This window comes from Tachypleus tridentatus, chromosome 7 (genome assembly GCF_004210375.1).
Source record: "Tachypleus tridentatus isolate NWPU-2018 chromosome 7, ASM421037v1, whole genome shotgun sequence".
In the NCBI taxonomy this organism is placed as follows: domain Eukaryota; kingdom Metazoa; phylum Arthropoda; class Merostomata; order Xiphosura; family Limulidae; genus Tachypleus; species Tachypleus tridentatus.
Genome location: NC_134831.1, coordinates 49,535,287 through 49,557,539, shown reverse-complemented (window position 1 = coordinate 49,557,539; position 22,253 = coordinate 49,535,287). Strand labels below are relative to the sequence as shown.

Here is a 22,253-nt window from a genome sequence, read left to right as displayed (position 1 = left end):
TAAAATAAAGATTACTTATCGTTCTTGAGATCCAAAAACTAATGCATTTTGTTGGATGAATAGATATTTGGACTTATAGTTGAACAAAAATGAGAGTTAAAGGAGTTAATTTACTTTGAAAATGTGTGTATATTTAGTGACTTCAAACTATAATATAGCGTGCTCTTTCGGCTGTATAAAAAGCAACTCACGATCTCGAACTAAACTTTTTCGACCTTGGAGGTCTATATATCAGACAAAGTAAAATGAATTAATATATCTGGAGAATTATGTACATTTATTTCTAAATAAATATTTTTCAAAAAATTACAAATGAAATTGAAGTTAGAATTAACTACTGTACACTACTGGGTATGAACACACTGATAGATTTTAAGAGTTGTTCCTTCATATAAGATGTTATTTAAGGGAGTGTAGAGGGACTAGACTTAGGAAAACAGTATCAAATCTCAATCTCATACAGAGAAGCGGAAATGACTACTTGAGTTAGCTGTGCATACTTACATAAATCATCCTTGCTTTTTTATTTCTCTCTCTGGGCATCTACTACTAAGATTAGGATTTCTTTTTTTTACTCAAATTTAGTTCAAATATATCTTGTACATCTGCACAATAGCTATCTGCACCAGCCTTCTTTAATTTGGAAGTAATAGACTATAAACGCAGCTAGTTATAGCACCCGTGGCTAATTTAGATTTACTTCCATAAGAACCATTTTCATGATGTTTTACTTTCCCATTCCCACTTATAAAATACGTGTAAACTATTAAAATATACAATAATTGTATTTTATTAGTTTGTATTCACCCTATCTAACAGTTCTTTGTGCAAACCATTATGTTTTGTTTAGTATAATATAAGTAAGGCCCGACATGGCCAGATGGTTAAAGCACTCGAGTCGTAATCCGAGGGTTGCAGGTTCGAATCCCCGTAATACCAAACATGCTCGACCTTTCAGCCATGGGGGCGTAATAATGTGACAGTCAATCTCACTATTCATTGGTAAACGATTATCCCAATAGTTGACGGTGGGTAATGATGACTAGCTGTCTTCCTTCTAGTCTTACACTGCTAAATTAGGAATGAGTAACGCAAATAGTCCTCGTGTAGTTTTGCGAGAAATTCTAAACAAACCAATAACATAAATATCTTCTACAAACTTTTTATTCCAAAATTTTGCTTGTACTTTAGTGTGTGTCTTTTTATTGTGCACGCTACGTCCTATAAGACACAAATTTGCTTACATTTAGATGACTAGTACAATGAATATTTTGATAATGATAGAGGGCAGCACATTATTGTAGAACCCTTTTCATATATTAAGAGGGGAAAATTTAATGTTTTATATTTAGCACGTTGGCTACTCTGCTATATTTTTAGCCTATCATGATGCTGTCACCATATAAAACCTCGGTATTTACCATTATAGCTGATCCAGCGTCGTAGCTATGGAAACAATCAGGCCTCCAACAGAGTGGATGTTTACTCTGTGTTGAAGTTTATGAACAGGCCAGCTCGAGACGCGCCTAGTTTATACCAAGTTGTTTGCGCTGTGCTAGGAAGAAAAACAAATGCATCTAAGAAAACAGCGCTTCATTGAGACTGTGTTTACTTTACCCGCACGTTCTGTTTGGTTCTTCGGGAAACATAAACATCAGAGTAGGTGTTGCTATGGAAACCGGCCACAGATGGCAGTCAGTTTAATTAATGTGAGCTGTTTAATAAAAGTATTGTTGCCTCAAGCTTCGCCTGCAGTAATAAATGCATGAAGGAAGGGTAACTTGCGAGAAGAAACTGCAACACTGACTTTAAGAGCAATGGTGAAAAAACTATTCATAAAGAATTTTCAAACCCCTTAATTTATGCAAAAGATAGAGTTTCAGGATGTTTAATTGAAACCCTAAGACTGTCAAGAAGTATTGTGTTTGCATTAATGTCGGGTAAACTGTGTTTTTCTCATTTACTGATTCTGCGCCCAGATTTATAAATCAATACTTGCCATGAAATCGAGAGTTAAAGGCTGTTTCTGATGACGGTAATTTGGAATATATAGTAGTTGTTAGGAATTTTTATTTTTAAAAAGACGAATTTATGGGAAACATAAAGCAGCGAGCAAAAACCATTTCCAGATACACAGTAGAAATTGTGAACGTGTTCCCACACATCTGTTGCCAGAAGGAGTGACTGTTTTGGAAAGGAATAATTTAATTAAAAGGATTGTTTTAGAACGAAGCGATGTGCATTTTTTGCTTGTTGTCTTATACAACCAACATCTTTATTCAATTAATATGCACGTGAAGTTAGCTCGAAGCCTCAAAAATCCAAGAACTTCGTTCAAGCAAATCATGTAAGAGAAAACACTGCCTTGCAAGTAAAATATTTTCTTTATAAATAATAAAGGATTTTTGGTAAGTTTTAAATCAAATGACTGAGATGTTAACTAGGGTTTGTTATTCTTATTTACCTAAGAATAAATTCGAATTCAAGCCATCGGGCTCTTATGTTCTTTAATAAAACTATTCAATATTAAAAACTTTAATTAGTTTATGCGTTTTACTAGTTTAGCAAAACTAAAACAAATCAGTGTAGGGGTCAAATCCAAAGCTTACAAGCATGTTTTTATATGACTAGAAATTTCCACCACCAATGAAGAATAGTTTTCGTTTGACATTGATAAATACTAATCCTATAAATGTATCTAAGTAATCCATTGGAAGAGGAACCCGATACGTTAAGATTCTAAAGTGTATAGATCTTGCAAGTCACATCATATAATGAAATGTTAAAACCTGTAGCTTAACTAATGGCTAAAATATCAGCTTCGTTGTCTATCTGAGTTTAACTTCATAATGCCAACAGCAAACACTAAAACAAAACCAACAAAAACTGTGTCATAATTGTCTAACACCAATGAAAACTTTTCATCCCAAGTAAGGTGTAATGATGGGAATTTATACTTTATTATGCCATGAATACGTACCGTTTGTTACCTATTATACTTCATGCCGGACGAGTCTCCGAGTCCTTACGTTACGCACGTTACGTTCTACTATTTCAAATAACCGAAATTTTAACTAAGAAGGTAATTAAATGTTAATATGTATGAAATTTATAATATTTGCCAACAAGATTGATACACTCAGTTTTCTTTTCGAACACAAATGTATTTTAATATAGAAACAAAAAAACAATGCAATTTATAATAACGGTTATTACTAATAGTTATTACACATGATGGTTTATATACAAGAGTTTTACAAATTTACAAACAATACTGAGTCTTATATCTGGTCTAGAACTGAATCTTTTATCGACTTTTCACGGAGAGTAAATTAATTCTTCGTTTATACACTTATACACTTCTTTTGACAGCTGACTAAACTTGAAGCACCAGTATGTTTTCACTGGCGACATTACCCAATATCCTGGTGGAGCTTCTAACATCCGAAGTTAATTCACTGATGTTGATCGGTTCGAAATGTTCGAAATCTGTAAACGTTCCTGGTCAAATGCTGTAATTTTCTGATTAATAGGCGTTAATCACAATTATAACTTCCGATTCCTAAAGCACACTGACACTAGCTGATTAATAATAATCTTTTTACTGTCTCTTGGCATGTTAGTTTATATAGTTTAAGGGGAATTTCTAAAACGTTCAACAATTTTTGAACACGCTAGCGTTTTCGTAAAAGAAGTATTGTTCATTCTTATTCTCAAGAATCTTCTACAAATTTACAGAACAGGCGGGACTTGTGCAATACTCATCTAACAATATATGTCACATGCATACAAAAAAGAAAGCATTCTGAAACAAACATAGGTATCAAAATAAACGTATAACGGTAAATCTGTTACAGTACATCTGCCTAACTGGACTAAGCACTGTATATGGAGGTTTTTAAGAAGCGCTTTCATCAGTTGTCATTTTATTGTACAAATTTAGCTTTTCATTTACCCCAGCTGTTGATATGATATTTTGAAAGAGATCAATCGCTGTAGTGTTTCGGTCATATAACTGGCTAGAAAAAAATCCGTAGAACCACATTGCCAACATGTTCTTAAAAAAAAAGAAAAAAGAAAAGTATGTGTCAATCCTTCTTAACGCACAGTAACTATATTTTTAATATGTGAATTCGCCAACAGTCAAGCTTGTGTATTAGTTTTTAAAATTCATCACAGCTATATTTAAATTTGTATAATACCCAAGATAATCCATCATAGCTTTAAGTGTATTTGTATAACCTCTGCACCAATTGTATAATTTTATTGCTGAATATTCATATAGTTTGTTAAGTTTCATCACATTTTTAAGGTTTTGTGTATTAACTGTGATAATGTAGGACTGCTATTGATGAATGTGTTTGTGCATTATACTCGCTAATCCGACGCAAGTGCAGTTACATACGTATTTTATATTGGAATAATTCAACATGACTATCTAAGTACTTCTTCAAAATTATGTTTTACATATGCTCCAAACGTCTTTTCTTTTCCTTTCTCTCTTGAAAGTAAAGGAGACCAAGAAACATAAAACGCAATTCTTTGTTTCCATAGTTTTACTATTGCACACTCTCAAGGTATAATAGACAGTTATTTCATTTATCATAGAAACAACAACACATAATTCAGCTGTTGTAGCTGGGATTATCTGACTTTAATGGTTCTTCTGTTATATGCGTGAAATGCTTCAAAATAAGTGTTTTTGTATATCCATTTATATATACGTTTTGAAAGCTCCCATAGAGACGTAAGAGAAAAGATAGCACAATACAAACTGTCAAAGGTTTAGAAAGTTTGGTGAATACTAAGCTCAGTAAGTCATTCCCACTTGTCTATTTCAAGTAGAGAAATAGATCTTTTTATTTCAAGTGTCAGCACGCCTCGTCAAATGCACAAATATGCGGCGGGTTTAAAAGATTGAACACTACTCAATTTATTTTGTCTCCCTTTCGCTTTCTATTCTTCTCCGCCCATCTGCTGTTCAGTGGAAGGCTTCTACTGGCAAGTTTACCGACCATTCGTCACAATAGGCGTCGAGGCAATTTGTTTCATTCCAAGATAGGTATAGAAGTAGACTTGATGTGCTTACTTCAACTCGACTGATACGTAGCTACTTGTGTAGAACGAACGGGGAAAAAACACACTAAAAACTTTTCTCTGATAAATTTACAAAGTTTGACTAACGTTCATGATTGCTAAGATCATTCATTTTTGTCAAACCATCATGAATTTCATAACAGATTTTTTTATGCCAGCTCCTTGTGCAGTGCGCGTGACAGGCAATCACACATAACGCGTGCACGATAATTCTGCCACTGGGCGCGTGCGATAGGAGGCTTCGGCACGCGCTGCAAATGAAGGTTTTTGTGGCAAGCATTTTAACCAGGACCATTTGTCAGGATCGTAAGATTAAAGATAAAGACTGCACTGAGGGATGGCAGCAATTTATGGATTCCGATTCGAGGTTACACTTGCGAATGTTGTGTTTATCTGATTTGGCCACACGCTGTTTAACTACAAATTTTTAAAGTTAATGATGACAGTTGTGGGAAAGAGTGCACTTTTAAGCTCCGGTATCTACTACATGCAGTGTTTGACACAGATTTATAGATTACTAGTTCCTTGGGAATTTTCATTAGAATGTTTTGAAGTACTATTTCATAAGAGAAGTCTTTTTTCGTGTTTATGATATGAAATGTTGCCTCAAAAACCTGATAAAAATTTCCTATGTCGATGATTTAAACAAATATCAATTTCTGTCTAAATCTGAGCACCATATAAGTATCGTATATTGTCACTGTCTGAGAAACTTTCATTAAGAAAATGATGAATGTTAGATTTTCGGAAGGAGAAGGAATTTTCAGCTTTATATTGTACTCAAATCATGGTAGTATAAATTAACTGTTATCGGAAATAAACAGATAGATAGACAAATAAATGAGACGTTTTATTTGTTAGTTCTAAAAGAAGCTCTTATTATCCTTTTTGAATTGAATTTGTTTAATTAAGGTAAAACCACTAAGTCTATTTGCCAGATTCCAGGGACGACAACCATATTACCAACCAATAAATATTGGGCCACTCTTTGATAACGAATAGTGGGATTGACTGTCACAGTTGAAAGTAAGAATATGTTCAGCGCCTGTTCCATTTTAATTTTTTCGTTTTTATGTGAACAATGTAAATGTACAAATCTATTAGTCAACATTTAAAACTTTCTGTTATATTTGATTTTTGGAATAAAACAATTAGCTGACTGGTTTTGGTCCGAAGATTAGCGTATCCTGACTAGAAATGTGAGAACTCACGGTTCACGACCCGATGCCGCTTCGGTCTTTGGGAATGTGGATGCGCTATAAAAGTGACTCTAAAAATCCCAATGTTCTATCAGACATGAGGAGTCCAAAAGTAGGCGGTTGGTGTTGTTAATTAACTGATTTCCTCAGTTTAACAGCTTATAATAAAGGAATGCTATGAGCAGATATATATTCTGTAAGTTTGCTCAAAACATTGAAACAAACAAATTAGTTGTTGTTGTTTTGAATTAAGCACAAAGCTACACAATGGGCTATCTGTGCTCTGTCCACCACAGGTATCGAAACCCGGTTTTTAGCGTTGTAAGTGCGCAGACATACCGTTGAGCCACTGGGGGAGGTTCTGTGATGGACGTTTGATATGTACTCATACGGATCATTAAACGGTGCTTTATAACTTATACTATTTCAGCAATTTGCGAATTTCTGGATATTCGAATAATTTGAACAATAGTAAAATACGAAATAATTTAAGTAAAAGTAGCATTAAAATAATGGTATCCATTTGAATTTTCATTATGTTGTCATATAAAACATCCCCCGCTAATACAGCGGTAAGTCTACAGATTTACAACGCTAAAATCAGGGATTCGATTCCCTTCGTTGGACTCAGCAGATAACCCGATGTGGCTTTGCTGTAAAAAACGCGCACACACACAAAACGTCAACACAATACTGTTGCTAGTTAGTAGTTATATTCTGGTTTGATGTAGTAAGCGATCTTTGAACTTCATTTTGTTTGCAAATTCTGAAGATTTGTTGCGACAGCACTTGTTTTATAAGTGTTAAGCACTGTTGTCTAAACTCTCAAATGAGCGGCTTATTTATGTGCGGTTCACTGACGATGGAATCTATGTTTTGTATCACACTGGGTAATGTTTTACGTCTTTGCTAGTTAAAATACTCGTTGTAGAAAAGTGACTAAAGAAATCTATGAAATCACTAACTTTCTGGGATATTGACTGTTGTATTTTAGGTAAAGCCATTCGAGGAATAGCTGCACTAATTTAAAGTTACGGATTAGAGGGAAGGCAGCTAGTCAACACCACTTGGGCTACTCTTGCCAGATAAGACCGAATAGTGGAATTTTACCATTATTTCTGTAACGAACCCATAGCTCCAAACAGCAAAGCTCGATTTATTTTTCTTTTTGCGAAAAGGGAATACGGACCACAGACCCTTAGCTCCATCGTCCTGATGAACCATCAACAGAATCTGTGCAAGTCATGTTTCATATATATTTTTTCTCGTAATCCGAGAGTCGTTCGGGTCCCACCAAACATGCTCGCCTTTTCAGCCGTAGGGGCGTTATAATGTGACGGTCAATCCCACTCTTTGTTGGTAAAAGAGTAGCCCAAGAGTTGGCGGTGGGTGTTGATGACTAGCTGCCTTTTCTCTAGTCTTGCACTGCTAAATTAGGGACAGCTAGCGCAGATAGCCCTTGTGTAGCTTTGCGTGAAATTCAAAACAAAACAAATACATTTTCTCAAGACAAATAGACAGTATACTCAATAACGAATTTGAGGCTGGTTATCGAAGGGCTGAAATTAGCTGACCTGAAACACAATGCTTTGTTTTTTGATGTGCATTTTTGATGTTGCACTTAAGCAGTTGTATATTTTTGTGTTAAAACGTTTAATTTTACCTTTAATTGTTATTAATCCGCATTTAGCAGTGGTTAGTAAGGGTAAATTACATAACAGTCTTGGTCTAAACAAATAACGTAGCTCTTCCGTTGCTGCTACCAGTGTGCCCAAGAGGACAACAGAAGTCAAAACAGCATATTTGGTAAATGATGGCACATGATTGACCTTGTTATTACCAATATATCAAACAGGCATTTATAGTCAACAAGGGTACATTTTGTATCCAACTTTTATTTTTATTCACGGAACTTTTACAGCAGGTTAGTGAATCATATATCTTACAGACGATTGTAAAACGTCATTAATGATAAAATACTAAACATATCATATAGACCAGCATTAAATGTGGGTACATGAAGTTCCCAATTTGGAAATTACAGGTTTAAACTCTATAATAAATATAATTCTACTTATATATGCTTATACCGACTTTAGCTTGAAAGCTGCAAAGAACCAGGATAGTGAGGTATTTCTGGGTTAAAGAGAGGCTGAACCATTTCCGTTGCAACGTTTATATTATCCTGCAAAGTATGGTATCATTAGAAAACTCGTTTCATCTGTTTTTGATATTTACAGAGCTGTAACTCATGTGCTAAAAGGAGCACACTCAGTGATGTAGATATTTATTTGTTTGGCTGTTTTCCATACTTTTTACTATTTTTACTCGTCTTAAAAGCCTCTATGGTTTCTCTCCTACGTTTTCCATAAAAAAAAAATTGAACAAAAATTTCAGGCTTGTGTTCAGGTGCTATTTCTAGCACAACTTGAAGTACTTTTACAAACCCAGCAAATGATAATTTGCTACAATTATATTACTCCTTTTTACTGGTTCACTTTATTTTGTCTTTACATTTTGTTATCATCTGACTGAAGTGATCAAACGACAAGCAACTTTTGAATATAGTATGATAAAGAGATGATATAGTTAAGATTGATATTCTGCAAATAGTATTTTGAAAATTGAAAAACGTTTTTTAAACCAATTTTGATGATTTTTGTTTTGTTTTTTGTACTACTAAATTTCAACTTCAACGTAAAGTTATGCAACACATAGACTAAATAAGTTGGTTAGAGTCTCTCAGGTTTTATACATTAACAGTTTCTGACCAGACGGAAAGCTACCACTAACGTTTATAATAACTGAATATACTCGACCCTAAAATTACTTGCAACTTGAACTTATTTTTTTTCTTTTTGCTTTTGTATCTGTTATTTACAAATTAACTTCTTTGTGCCATAGGATATTAGAGATGTTGTTAAAGACTCAGTTTAATTTGCAAATGTACAAGCTATAACCGTAGGAGATTGTTTGATAGAAGTCATATATTAGAAATGTTTGAAACTAAGCATTTCGTAATAACATTTAGGTTCTCAGTTATATTAATTTTACAGATTTTTTCTAACATTTCTTTTTAGCTTGTATGTGTATGTAGAAGACCGTATTGGAATTTTAAAAGTCGTGCAAGTAAAGTAAGACTTGGGTCAGATTACCAGCTTTGAGTCAGTTTGCTAATGTTAAATTATTACAAAGAATTGAAATGCTTAATTACTACTTTCATTTTGTTAGTGTAGAACTACGTTTAAATGGTTTAATATAGACAAACAGGCAGTGTTCAGCATCACAAGATCCACTGTAAGACACTGAATACTGTATTGTTAATGGGTTTCGTCTGTCCACTGTAAGATACCATGTATTGTATTGTTGCTAGGCTTCGTCTATCCACTCTAAGATACTGAATACTGTACTGTTGATGGGTTCTGTCTGTCCAAAGTAAGATACAATATACTGTATTGTTGTTGGGTTTCGTCTCAAAGGAGAAATTGCAAGATTAGTTACATTCTGTTATCAGGAAATGAACAATTTTTAACAAATATTACGTAATTATGTGTAATTAATTTAAATTTGTAGGTTTATATGTAATCCTGAATATTGAAAGAAGTTATCAGTTTAGTATTATTTTGAGTTTAAATTTTGTATTTATTTGTTTAAAATGGAAGATAGTAGAGGTCAGCGGTTTTATCTGGGAATTACACTTATGTGAATTCTTTAATGAAATGATATCAGTTTATATTATTATTCCAGTCATTTCATCTAATGGTCTGACAACTGAAAATAAAAGAAAGTTATTTTGTTTCCAGTAGCAGCATGAAAAATGTTATAAGTGATGTTATGGTGAAGGGAAACTTTTTAAACAGTTCTGAAAAGCAACCGACTGAACCATATTAAAACTGTTTTTTTCTCCCTAAAATACATTGTTTGAAGATAATATATTGTGTAATGAGGTTTTCAATTATTTCATCTGTAATCTGTTTAAAAATATTATGTTACTTGCTCCCCACGAAAAAAATCAATACTGCCTACTTGCACTTACATATTTTTATTACTGTATCATTAAAGATTCTGTTTGGTATACCCTCGTACGCAGCTGACACTTACCCCTAAAAACATTCTCTGTATGTGTTCAGCTCAAACGTGATCATTAAAGTCTTTTTATATTTCATATATAAATTTATTATTTAGAGGTATAGCACTAAAGAAAAGTGTGCACGAAAGCTACAATGTTGAAACTTCTGAATCGCTTGGTGGCTTCTGTTTGAGAAGATGACGTTGTAGAATCCATAATCACAGTCTCGTCCCTAACCAACAAAAAGAAATACTAGATGGAGACTTTATGTGAAAATTATTCAGTTGAGAATGAAATATATCTGACTGGCCACATCCACACATGGTCCATTGCTCAGAGCTTCACCGCATTTCCTCATCACGACTCTGGCATTCTCTCCATTAAAAGGCAATTTTCCGGCCCCGTTGTGTTATTTTAACGCTTCAAGAGCACCCAATAAGATGCGGCTCGTGCATCAGGGCGACCCCGCGTGAGACTAAAGAATGGAGTAGCTTTAAACTACTGACAGAAGCGCCAGTGAGTAAGTCTTGCCTGGGCCCTACCATACTAGAATCAGTTTCAATGATAAGGTGATGCCGGGGGTGAAATTGACATGTTGGTGTGCTAGATTCCATGCCCGTCTGTGTGAACTTCAGAAGCTTTTTCTATTCACTTATTGTACTGTACACAGGAATAAAATAGAACATTCCACGGTGCTGTCCCGCTTTGATGCTATGATGAGTTTGTATAGAGGATATTCGCATATAACCACCATTTATCATGATAAAATTACTTCACCGGTGATACAAAGTATCGACACGTACTTTTAAAGAAAATGTGCTTTTGTTTACTTATGAGAATAATTCTTCATCTGATAGAGTAACATATCCATGTATTATCTCATCAGGTGCAGGATATTAAATATATTTAATTAACGAAACCTGATATGTAAAGAAGCTGATTGACCGTGAACGTCGTTGAATAAATACTTATATTTACGACTGACTACACATCCGAGTTTATGATGAATAATTAAGTCTTTATGCATATATCTATAGCAGATAAGCAGAACATTCCGTTATTCTCTATCGTAGATAAATAAAATACTTGTCAAGGATAATTATACAATTACAGATTCATTTCAACTATAGTTGGTAGAGACAAACATTTTATGTTTATCGTGAATGGTGTCTGTTTATAACTCTCCTGGATAATTAAAGCTGCACGCTTATTTCTTTCAAATATCACGAGAACTACAAACTCATTTCTGTCTTAGATGATTCGGAGTACGTGCTCATGTATATTTTGATTAACTATAAATACACCTACATTAGTTTCTCTAACTAAAACTTGAAACTACATGGTTGTACTTATCTTGGACAATTAAAGCTACACATTCATTTGGGTTATGGATAATTAGGACTTAAGCTCAATATTCATGCTGACTGTGAATCTTTAGGACCACAATTTCATGGTGGGTTGGTTACATTTGTAACGATAACCACGAAAGTGAAAATAATCATGCTTCGAATTACTTAGAAAATACAACAAACTTAATAAATAAAACAAAGAGATCGTGTAATGCTTTCATTAATCCGTCAACATATGCGTCATCTCTAACCGAGCTTGTCAATGATGTTACTCAGCTAAAGTCAGGCAGAATGCCATGTCTGATGTCCAAAAATTCACTGTTTTTACAAAGTTTCTTCTTTCTAAATTATTTCTAATTGCAAGTCAAGTGGATAACTGAACATATAAAATGAATACCAGATATTTACTGTTTACTTCTTATACAGGTTTTTCTCCATTGGGTCAGCAGTAAGTTTATGGACTTAAAATACTAAAAATCGGATTTCTTTCCTCGTAATGGACAAAGTGCAGAAAGCCCATATTGTAGCTTTGCACTAAAATAACTTGATATTATTATATTTTTCTGTATAAAACTTTCTGAATTTGAAAGTTTGGAGGAAAACTATTTAAACAAAGTTGCCGTTTATAGTAAGTAGATATGTCACCGTAAATTACTTACAGCAAATATTTCATAAACAATTCATTTTGCTTTACAGGATAAATAACGTACTTACTGTTTGAACCATTTGCAAATACGTTATGTAATTTAGTGTTATTTATAGTAAATATATCACATTTTTATTGATAGTTTACAGAAAGCACATAAAGTTCTCTGATATCATTTACTACAAATTTATAGTGTAAATATGTATAACTTGTAATAAGAATATTTGCTAATTTGGTTTCATTTTCAGAAAATATGTCGAATCTTTAGAAAAATGTACAGTAAGCATATCATATGATTAGAAAATACAGTAGAAAAAACATATTAAACCACTGGTATCTTTAAAACAAAAATAATGTCAGATTGCAAACCACATACAGCAAACTACTATGTAAATGAGAAAACATTTACAGTACATATGTGATTAGAAGTCATATCCAGCGCTCTTTTCATACGAATAGGAATCTTTAGCAACATACCTTTAACGTGGTTAGTGATTTGACACATAAATCATATTTTGTTCAGAGGAAATTCAATCAAACTAATTATATAAGATTAAGACTTTCGTTCGTGTGGGAAGAATACGAACTTTTCAGTATTAAAGTGATTTATAATTAATATCCAGGTGGGTTAAGGCGTGCGACTCGTAATCTGAGGGTCGGGGGTTCGCATCCACGTCGCACCAAACATGCTCGCTTTTTCAGCTGTGTGGTCGTTATAATGTGACGGTCAATCCTACTATTCGTTGGTAAAAGAGTAGCCCAAGAGTTGGCGGTGGGTGGTGATGACTAGCTACCTTCCCTCTAGTCTTACACTGCTAAATTAGGGATGGCTAGTGTAGATAGCCCTCGTGAAACTTTGAGTGAAATTCATAAAACAAACAAACCAAATATGTATAGAACAGACTATCTGAATAGAGCTTCAGTTACTTCCAAATATGTACAGAACATATTATCTGAATCAAGCTTCAGCTATTTCCAAATATGCATAGGTTGAACTATTTTTTTTCCTTTTTTTGTGGTTCGACATTGCCAGCTGGTTAAGGTATGTAACTTGCAATATGAAGGTCGCGGGTTTGAATTTCCGTCGCACCAAACATGCTTACCATTTCAGTCGTGGGGGCTTTATTCGTTGGAAACGAGTAGCCTAAGAGTTGGCGGTGGGTGCTGATACCTAGTTGCCTTCCCTCTAGTCTTACACTCCTAAATCATCGACGGATATGTAAAGAATCACGAACATATTACATGCCCAGTTATGGATAATTAGGACTTAGACTTGAGCTACTTCCAAATATGTTGGTAAATATATTACCTGAGTTGCAAATAAATATAATTATGTATCTTGGTACACATATATACTAATATATTAGTCATTACTATATTGTGAAAAAACCTCATGTCCTATTTAATTATACATATTAGGATGTATAACAAACAGCTACTGTCGATTAGTATAGACCAATACCGGATATGTACATATAAGAATCATATATCTTATAACGAAGGCTTATTTTCGACTTTTTTGAATAGGGAAAGACATAGTTGGAGGAGAAATTATTCGGTTGTCATATGCACCTGTACTCTAATAACGCCATATAACTGTTCAACCGTGGCATACCTTAGGCAGTTATTCCATGTAAAGATATGCAGGCACGACTCCTGTGAATCAGTGCGGTCGAAATGTTAAAACGGGTGCATCTTATTACACTGTTTGCATCGACTTGTGTATTTACCTTTCAACTGTTTGTAGAAATTGGATTTGAAATTTTAATTTTTGATATTTAACTGTTAGAAATACGATTCGGTACCAAAATATGTGTACGTTTTCTTTGAAAATGGTATTCCCAATGAACATAAAAGGCTTTTTACTCTTCGATATGTCATTCACGTCTGTGATCACAGTTCTTAGCAATATGGTCTATTTGTCCATGTATGTTACAGGATATTCAGTATTACGTTGGTTATGCAGATCTCAGTACCTTACTTAAGCCCTTCTTGGTGACTCAGTGGTAAATCCGAAGGCTTATAACGTTAAAAATCGGATTGAAGTATATCATTTTGTATCTTACTTTTACTTCACGTTTTACAAGTAAATCTATCCCTGAGATAGTAAGAACACAGAGAGCCTATTGTATAACGTTGTGCTTAACAGTGAAATAACAATTGCTTGAAGTTATCAAGTAGCATACTTCAGAATGACGACATTTAACAAGACCTCACAGATTAAAACTCACCGAAATAAAACGCAATTGATTTGGTGGCTAGATTTGGTTTGGTTTGTTATGAATTTCTCGCAAAGCTACACGAAGGTTAACTGCGCTAGCCGTTCCTAATTTAGTAGTGTAAGGCTAGAGGGAAGACAGTTAATTATCGCTACCCACCGCCAACTCTTGGGCTTAGAGGCTAGACAACAGGACTTAACGTACTACAAGGTAATAAATTAACGCATTGACTAGGAAACTGGGAGCTTTAGAATCTCAAAGTGGTGAAATACCACAATTAGCGTGTACATTATCATTCTAAGATATACATCTGTAAACTATGCGAATAACTGTGATGATATTAAATATAGTTTATCAGAGCTGCTCCAATCCATGTACATAACTGGAGGACATCTTGATTTTTGACATTCTGACTTTTTTCAGTATATTTTTTTACCTTATTAATACACCTCTAGGGTTATTTACATGTTTTCACATTTTATAATAGTTGTTAGTATATATTTTCAGTGCTAAGGATAAAAACCTTGTCACAACCGTCTCAAGAAAAAACTTGTATATAAGTTTTTGATCTTACTTTTACTTCCCGTTTTACTGTCAAATATAGAGAAGATTCAGTACTTCCTTCTAAGATGATTTTTAATACGAAAATCGGCAAGTCCCTTGACAAAAGTAACTGATGTAAAATTACAGTGGAAAGGAATGTAACTAAACTACATTTTGACATTGGTGTTTTCTCGGAAGTGATACCACTGAAAACTAATCTGAAAGAGTAGGTTACAGTCTTTTCTGAAGCAAAACTTTCATAATCTCTGATTATAAAAAGTGTTCAGATGGCGGATTTAGAATTTCCAAGACGGGGATATTTCTTGTAGTTAATACATTAAAAAAATAAGGATCAACTAGAAGCAAGAGGATTAACTAGAGGCCAACCTGTAACAACATGTACCCGTATCTGTGGTAATTAAAGTGCGGCGTTCTTTAATAAGTGAAACCCCAAAACATAAAAATGTCTGTGGTAAACGTTGCCCATATGACCCAGAAAACGACAAAAACATAATTAAAAATTATATTCATCTGGGAAAGCGGCACAAGTTGCTTCCACCAAATAACTGTTCAATCGTGGCATAACTTAAGCAGCTATTCTATTCAAAGACATACTGGTCAAATTGGAAGACTCAACTCCTGTGGATCTTTGCGGTCGAAATGTTAAAACAAGTGCTTACAAACAGCCGTCCTTGTACATTAGATAGATAATAGATATAATAACCTTACGACGGAACCTTTTACAATAAAACCTACACTTCAAGGCTATTGCCAATATGCACCATTGTTAGATGAAACATGACCCAACATTATGACTTGGATTTAACGATGTAGTGAGGCTCCACAATAATTTGTATTATATAACTACTCGACCTCTGTATTTACAAAGCATTAATTTTTAAACGCTGTAAAAGTGCGAATTTTTTAAGTTATAGTTTGAAGAAATTTAAGGAAACAACAAAAAACTGTTTTTTTAAAGATATTTTATCTTAGTGATATTAAAGCATTGAATAATTCTGTTATTCTTTAGAAAGTGTAGTTATGTTTAATTTTATTTTGCAAGTTACCACCAACAGATGGCAGATGTTTCTTTAGTTCTCCGGATTCTATACTGGGACTTTGCGTGTATTAATAGTAGACTTAAAACAATTGATTCTAAAAATATGTATAATCTGCAATAAATAGACTCATTACTCCTTATTTAGCTGTCGCGTATGTCTTATGTAGTAACACTTACATACAGTTTCGGTTCTACAAATGCTCATTCTTCTATTGATCTTCATAAAGTGTGTAGAATGAGCATGATCACGCAAGTTTTATTATTAAAGAGAATAATGAATATAGTCATGGGATATTGTTTGTACTTTTATCACAAACAACTTGCTATCTCCATGAAATATTATATATAGTTTTTCTTTCTCACAATCTCACATTTTATGAACTCTTCTTCGATCTGAGTATTGATGCATTTCGTTACATGACTAATTTAAAGAAATAATAGTCTAAAATTGGTACATTATGTATTCCAAAGAACTTTCTACTTTCAGTTCATGTTCTCTGCCTTAATGTAAGGATTCAAGGCATCTATGGTACATGTTCTTCATTAATCAGCAAGAGGTTTCGTGAACAACAGCGAGAAACAAATTAAGAGAAAACTTAATGAAGTCTTGTAAACAAAACTGTAAACAGCTTGAACAGAAAAAAATAAAACGAACGAACAGTAATACAAAATATGAAACGATCCATATCAAATTTATAATAAAGATTTTCCAAAGGATTCAGTCACTGTATTTAGTATTGCGATCAATTAAGGGTTATAAGTTAGCTTTGTAATTTTGGTTGTTGTAATAAGTTTTAAAATTGCACAGAATTAAATGGATACATCTATAGATTGATGTGAATCTCAGGATGAACTGCAGTGATTATTAAGTTTAGATCTGAGGATGAATTGTTTTTTTCTGTACTTAAATTTCTAATGGAAAATAACTGAGATTGGATTGTCAAAAATGTACTTTTCATTTACTCTGTAAAGTAATAATATTTTGCTTTTCACTTGTAATTATGTAAAGCGTTTACTTTGACTTTAAAATAAATAAATATAATTATAATAATAACATCATTTTATCAGTAGAGTACTATTTGTAAACTTAGATATTTTCAGCGATTTTGTATGGTATGCATGCGCTAAAATCATTGTTATTATAACTTCCTACAACTGAGGTAGTGTTATAACAATAGCACCTACTTTATTTTTCTATATAATACTGAAATAATGACAAGAGTCAGTTCGTGATAATGAAGTTTTGGCGTTACAACTCATAATTACTAACTAAATCTGAGCTCAATAAAAGGAAAACTACTGGTCTATATAGTTTATTAGTTCTCTGTCTTCTCATGACCGAATATTGGTATTACAAGGCTGTCACATTTAGGTAAAATCAAAAGTAATAGATATGAGAGAACACAGATGGCTATCATCCATTATGGCTATGTCAAACTCGCCGTGAAAAACCCCGTGACAGCCAGCTTCTGTACATCACATGTTAATTCTCTGGTCTCAGAATAAAATACATTCTCGTAGTTAAAATAAAGCTTTACAGTCTACTTTGATAGGCTATAGGAAATAAACTTTTCCTTAAATAATAATACCTGAGAAAATTTGTTTGTGTGATTCAAGCTTTTAGCGAATAGGATAAACCACGTAAAACTGTATTAGACTCTTTTAATAACAGTCTAATCTATTCATAGGTTTAAGCAATTCGGAAAAGGATAAGATTTAGTTGTTGATACTGGGTATCTCCATAGTTTAGTTTGTTTTGAATTTCGCGCAAAACTACAAGAAGGTTATCTGTGTCCCTACTTTAGCAGTGAAAAACGATAGGGAAGGCAACTAGTCATCACCACGCAATGACAATTCTTTGACTACTCTTTTATCTTCGTATAGTGGGACTAAACGTCACCTAATATTGCCTCTTCAACTGAAAGAACGAGTATGTTTTGTGGAATGGGGAATTCGAACCCGTGCCCTCAGATTGCGAGTCAAATGTTCTAACTACCTGGCCATGCCAAGCCGATATACATATGACATAGTATATATATGTATATTTAAGTAGACAGGTGTTTAACGAAAAACTACGGGAGTGATCTTGCTTACAATACAATATACGATTAATTCTTCTGGCATTAACTACTTTAAATTGTTCTTACTTTGTCCCCAGGGATCAATGAAGTTTAGAAAATTTTATTCACAATTATTGGAGACAATTAATCATATTTAAAACTGTGGGTTTCTTTAAAATGTTACCTTTTATTTTTAAAAATTTTGGTTTTATTTTTTCCGTTATAAATTCAGGCCGAAAGCCAATTAAGTGCAAGAACAAAATAGCTTTCGAGTCTTTACTTTTAAATTATTGGTGTGATTATAAATATAACATGGAGGCGGCGAAAAATACACCTCAGTGAATAGTGAAAAACTAATTTGTTTCTAGTCTGATGATTAAAACTTATTATCTCGTGTAATAAGACTCTTTATCGTTAATGTAACAAAACAATGAAATTTAAATAAGTCGGTAAATGGGAAGTGTAAGGAAAATTTGGTGATAAATGTTTCTGTGCTAGTAGCATATTTAAGTATTAGATGAAAGATCTAATCACACGAATATTCATATACTATATCAATACGATATTTGATTTACCTTGACGTCATAGTAAAAGCTCATTTCTAATCAGGTAACTGACTCACTTCTTCAGTTTCACAAAATTCACAAAATCTGACCAACTAATTACTGACACTCCAGCGATTATCCTCTGACAGGACAATGGTGAGGCGTGGCTAACGAGTGGCCCATTTTGATTCCGGCCAATCATGATGGACCACTGTAATCTGATTGTTACATAGACAGTCAATTTAGTGAAAATGGACATTTGGGATTATACATGAGACCATTGAATATCCTTATAAAAGAAAATACCGGATAGTAATTGTATGCTTGTTTTGTAATCACTTTTCGGGCTAAGAGTGATTTGAGACGAGTGCTAAGTAGGATCATATGGCACATCAAAAAGTGACCATGAAATCGAACAAAATATCAATAGCAGATATAAATGAAACGTCATCTTCGTAAACTTTCTTTTAGACATTTGTGGTTTCCTCAGCTCCATTCAGAGATTATGCAGGTTTACTTGGCACTCACTCTTCCCACTCCCAAAATCTTAGAAATTATGATTCAGTGTTCGAGAAAAATAGGTAGAGTGACCAAATCTGTGATAATCTCTTTAGTTTTTATCCACAGTATATAAATCAGGTGAGAAAGTGTGGTGAAACTAATTTTGATAACACTAGCAATTCCAATTAAACTGAAATATGCAGTTCAAGCTGATAATTTTAAAAAAATAAATTTATGGTTATTACATATCGCTTTAAACCCTACGAATGAGCAAACAGATAATTAAAACATAATTCAGCAAGCCTAGAATTATAGGTATTTAGCTTATAACGAAGACATCTGGTTACAAAGGCAAAATGTTTATCTTATTAACAAGTAAGGATCAATCCTGAATATAATTCTACTGTATTTACTTATAATAATGGACTTTCACTTTCAAATCTAATTATCCAACATTCTAAAGAAAGCATGAAATTCGGCTTAATTTCAAGTATCCGTACCTAAGTACGGTAGAACATTATGTTAATACAATAGTAAATTAAACTGACAAAAAGACTTACAAACACGATAAAATTTCCTTATGTAAGAAATATACTACATATTTCAAAAAAATCTTGGTCTGTCTTCCCCAGATAATTTTTGTTTACAGTTTTCAAGCCATACAGGTCGCCATGATTTTGATAATTTACTTAATGTTTCACATTACATTAAAAGAAAATAAACTTTGGTCGGTGTCAGCACAGTAGTTTTAAAACAAATATAGTTTCTGCAAGAAAAGCTAACTTGGACTCAAGGAGTTCAGCATAATAGATCTATTGTTGTATCATTAGAAAACAAGAAACATGTACCAAAGATATTTGTACAGATGCTTTAATCATGTTTGAAACGAACTGATGAAATTATTGATTGACAATAAATGGAAATATCAGTTATGTACTGGATTTTATACACATGTAGAAGAGAATCTCGTCTTGAACCAATAGTTGAAGAGAAACTGATTCCAACAGCATACTAAGTTGTTGGGCGGGAAGTGATCAATTGAACAATGAGAACGTTTCAAAATATCTTTAGAATAATTCTAAATAATATTAGTAAATTGTAAAGAATAGCAAATTGTATTATTTAACAATGACACATAATATCCGAGACCTGGCATGGCCAGGTGGTTAAGTCACTCGACTCGTAATCCGCTGTTTTTGGGTTCGAATTCCTGTCACACCCAACATTCTCGCCCTTTCAGCCCTGGGTGCGTTATAATGTTACGGGCAATCCTACTATTCGTTTGTAAAAGAGTAGCCTGAGAAGAGTTGGCGGTGGATGGTGATGACTAGTTGCCTTCCCTCTAGTCTTATACTGCTAAATTAGGGACGGCTAGTGCAGATAGCCTTCGTGTAACTTTGCACGAAATTCAAAATAATTATCTAAATATTTGTTGTTAAAGTTCATAACGTGGGTGACCATAACTTTTAAATAAAGAAGCAACATAATTATTCTTGTTTCAATACACGTACGGCATACCAATTCCTATTTATGAAAGCATTATTCCTAGTAATAATACAACTTTCACTATACAGCATTTAGATAAAACCATAATTTGTAATATAATATGCAGGTGCTTAATTTTAGAATAATTTTGTTTCAGCTTGTTTTTGAAAATAGCTATAAATGATAATGTTAGTAGTGAACTACAATGTGATGTGTGACATAGTAGTAAACTTGTGGGCTTTATAATCATACAAATGGGGACTAAATACCTGCGATGGTCAACATGCACTTTGTCCATTGATGTGGCTTAATTCTTAAAAACAAACAGCAACCCTGTTCGTTACGAAAGTGTTACTCCATTCCGGGTGGCTCAACGGTAAGGTTCAAAGCTTATAAAGCTAAATAGCAGAGCACAAATAATCCGTTGTGTAGTTTATGCTAAATAAAAAACAAAATACATTTTATAGCAGAGTGGCACTGGTCTATGGCTGCAACTTGTGGTATCTTCTTCTTAAATAAATAAAGGTCGTGCTCTTTGGATTGGGAAACTGATCGTCCTACCTCTTGACCTTTTAAGCTGTTTTGTCTTGATGTTTTTGTTATTTCCGACTAAAGAAAGAATTCAGAGGAGCTTAACGCGCTTAAGGTAAAATTTATTTATTAATGCATTTATTGGACTCATGATTTTAATATAATTCTGTATGCTTGTCTAGAAAAGTCACTTACTTACTTGAATGAATATTCGTTAAAAAATTAATTTGCTACATAAAAACACGTATATAGCGATGTAGACGACTTTATAAGTAGAATAAACAGTAGCCTTGCCCGTCCAATATTGTGAAATAGTTATTGTTAATATTCAAACATTTTAATGGTGAATTTAAACGAGCGATTTTTATGGTTTTCATTTTGTTTCGTCACGATCCCTATTATTAAGTGCTATTGTACTTAATGATTTCTTAACAAATCTTCATCCAGTTTCTCAGTTTTTGTAGTTTTTTTTATTGGAAAATCACAACATTTACGATAAATGAATAAAACAACAAACTGCAAAGAATAAGCTTAATTTCAATACATTATTGCTGTTCTCTGGTACTTCATTAAAGGAAATTTTAGTGAAGAAATATGTTACTCTCAAGTCTTCTTTGTTTGTTTCATTTCTTGCTTAACATTGCCATAAAGAACTAATTTAACTGGTTTAAGGAATTTGTTTAAAACTGCATGCTCTTTCACTTATTATAATTTATTTCAGAAAAGTTTCCGATTTATTATGTTATATATTACGATTCCAAATTGCTGGAAATTTTAAATTTAAGTTAGAAGTTAAATGAATGTTGATATTTATTAAATTTATGATATTTGCCAATAAGATTTACACACACGTTTCTTTCTTAACACAAATATAATATACAAACAGCAATACAGTTTATAATAAACGTTATTAGAAGTTGTTGTTACAATTAATGATTTATATACAGAA

General features: G+C 33.2%; 2 protein-coding genes and 1 long non-coding RNA gene across 19 annotated transcripts in view; 2 read left to right on the top strand and 1 right to left on the bottom strand.

Annotated features, from left to right (window-relative positions):
• The window catches only part of LOC143255620 (uncharacterized), a 148,051-nt gene extending 146,447 nt beyond the window's left edge, over positions 1-1,604 (bottom strand). For 2 of the 4 annotated variants that reach the window (XR_013030760.1, XR_013030757.1), the window contains exon 1: positions 1,422-1,548. This is a non-coding gene — a long non-coding RNA (uncharacterized LOC143255620). Of the gene's footprint in view, positions 1-1,421 lie in introns of all 4 variants that reach the window. The other 2 variants (XR_013030759.1, XR_013030758.1) reach the window with 2 other exon arrangements.
• The window catches only part of LOC143255618 (forkhead box protein P1-like), a 155,301-nt gene that overhangs the window by 39,669 nt on the left and 93,379 nt on the right, over positions 1-22,253 (top strand). The window lies entirely within an intron of this gene.
• The window catches only part of LOC143255619 (uncharacterized), a 167,817-nt gene that overhangs the window by 137,895 nt on the left and 7,669 nt on the right, over positions 1-22,253 (top strand). For 3 of the 7 annotated variants that reach the window (XM_076511553.1, XM_076511546.1, XM_076511543.1), the window contains one exon: positions 1,430-2,487. The exons of 2 other annotated variants lie outside the window; for them this stretch is intronic. The gene's annotated coding sequence lies outside the window, so the exon portion shown is untranslated. Of the gene's footprint in view, positions 1-1,429; positions 2,488-10,481; positions 11,355-22,253 lie in introns of those variants that run through there. 2 more of the 7 variants (XM_076511552.1, XM_076511545.1) reach the window with 1 other exon arrangement.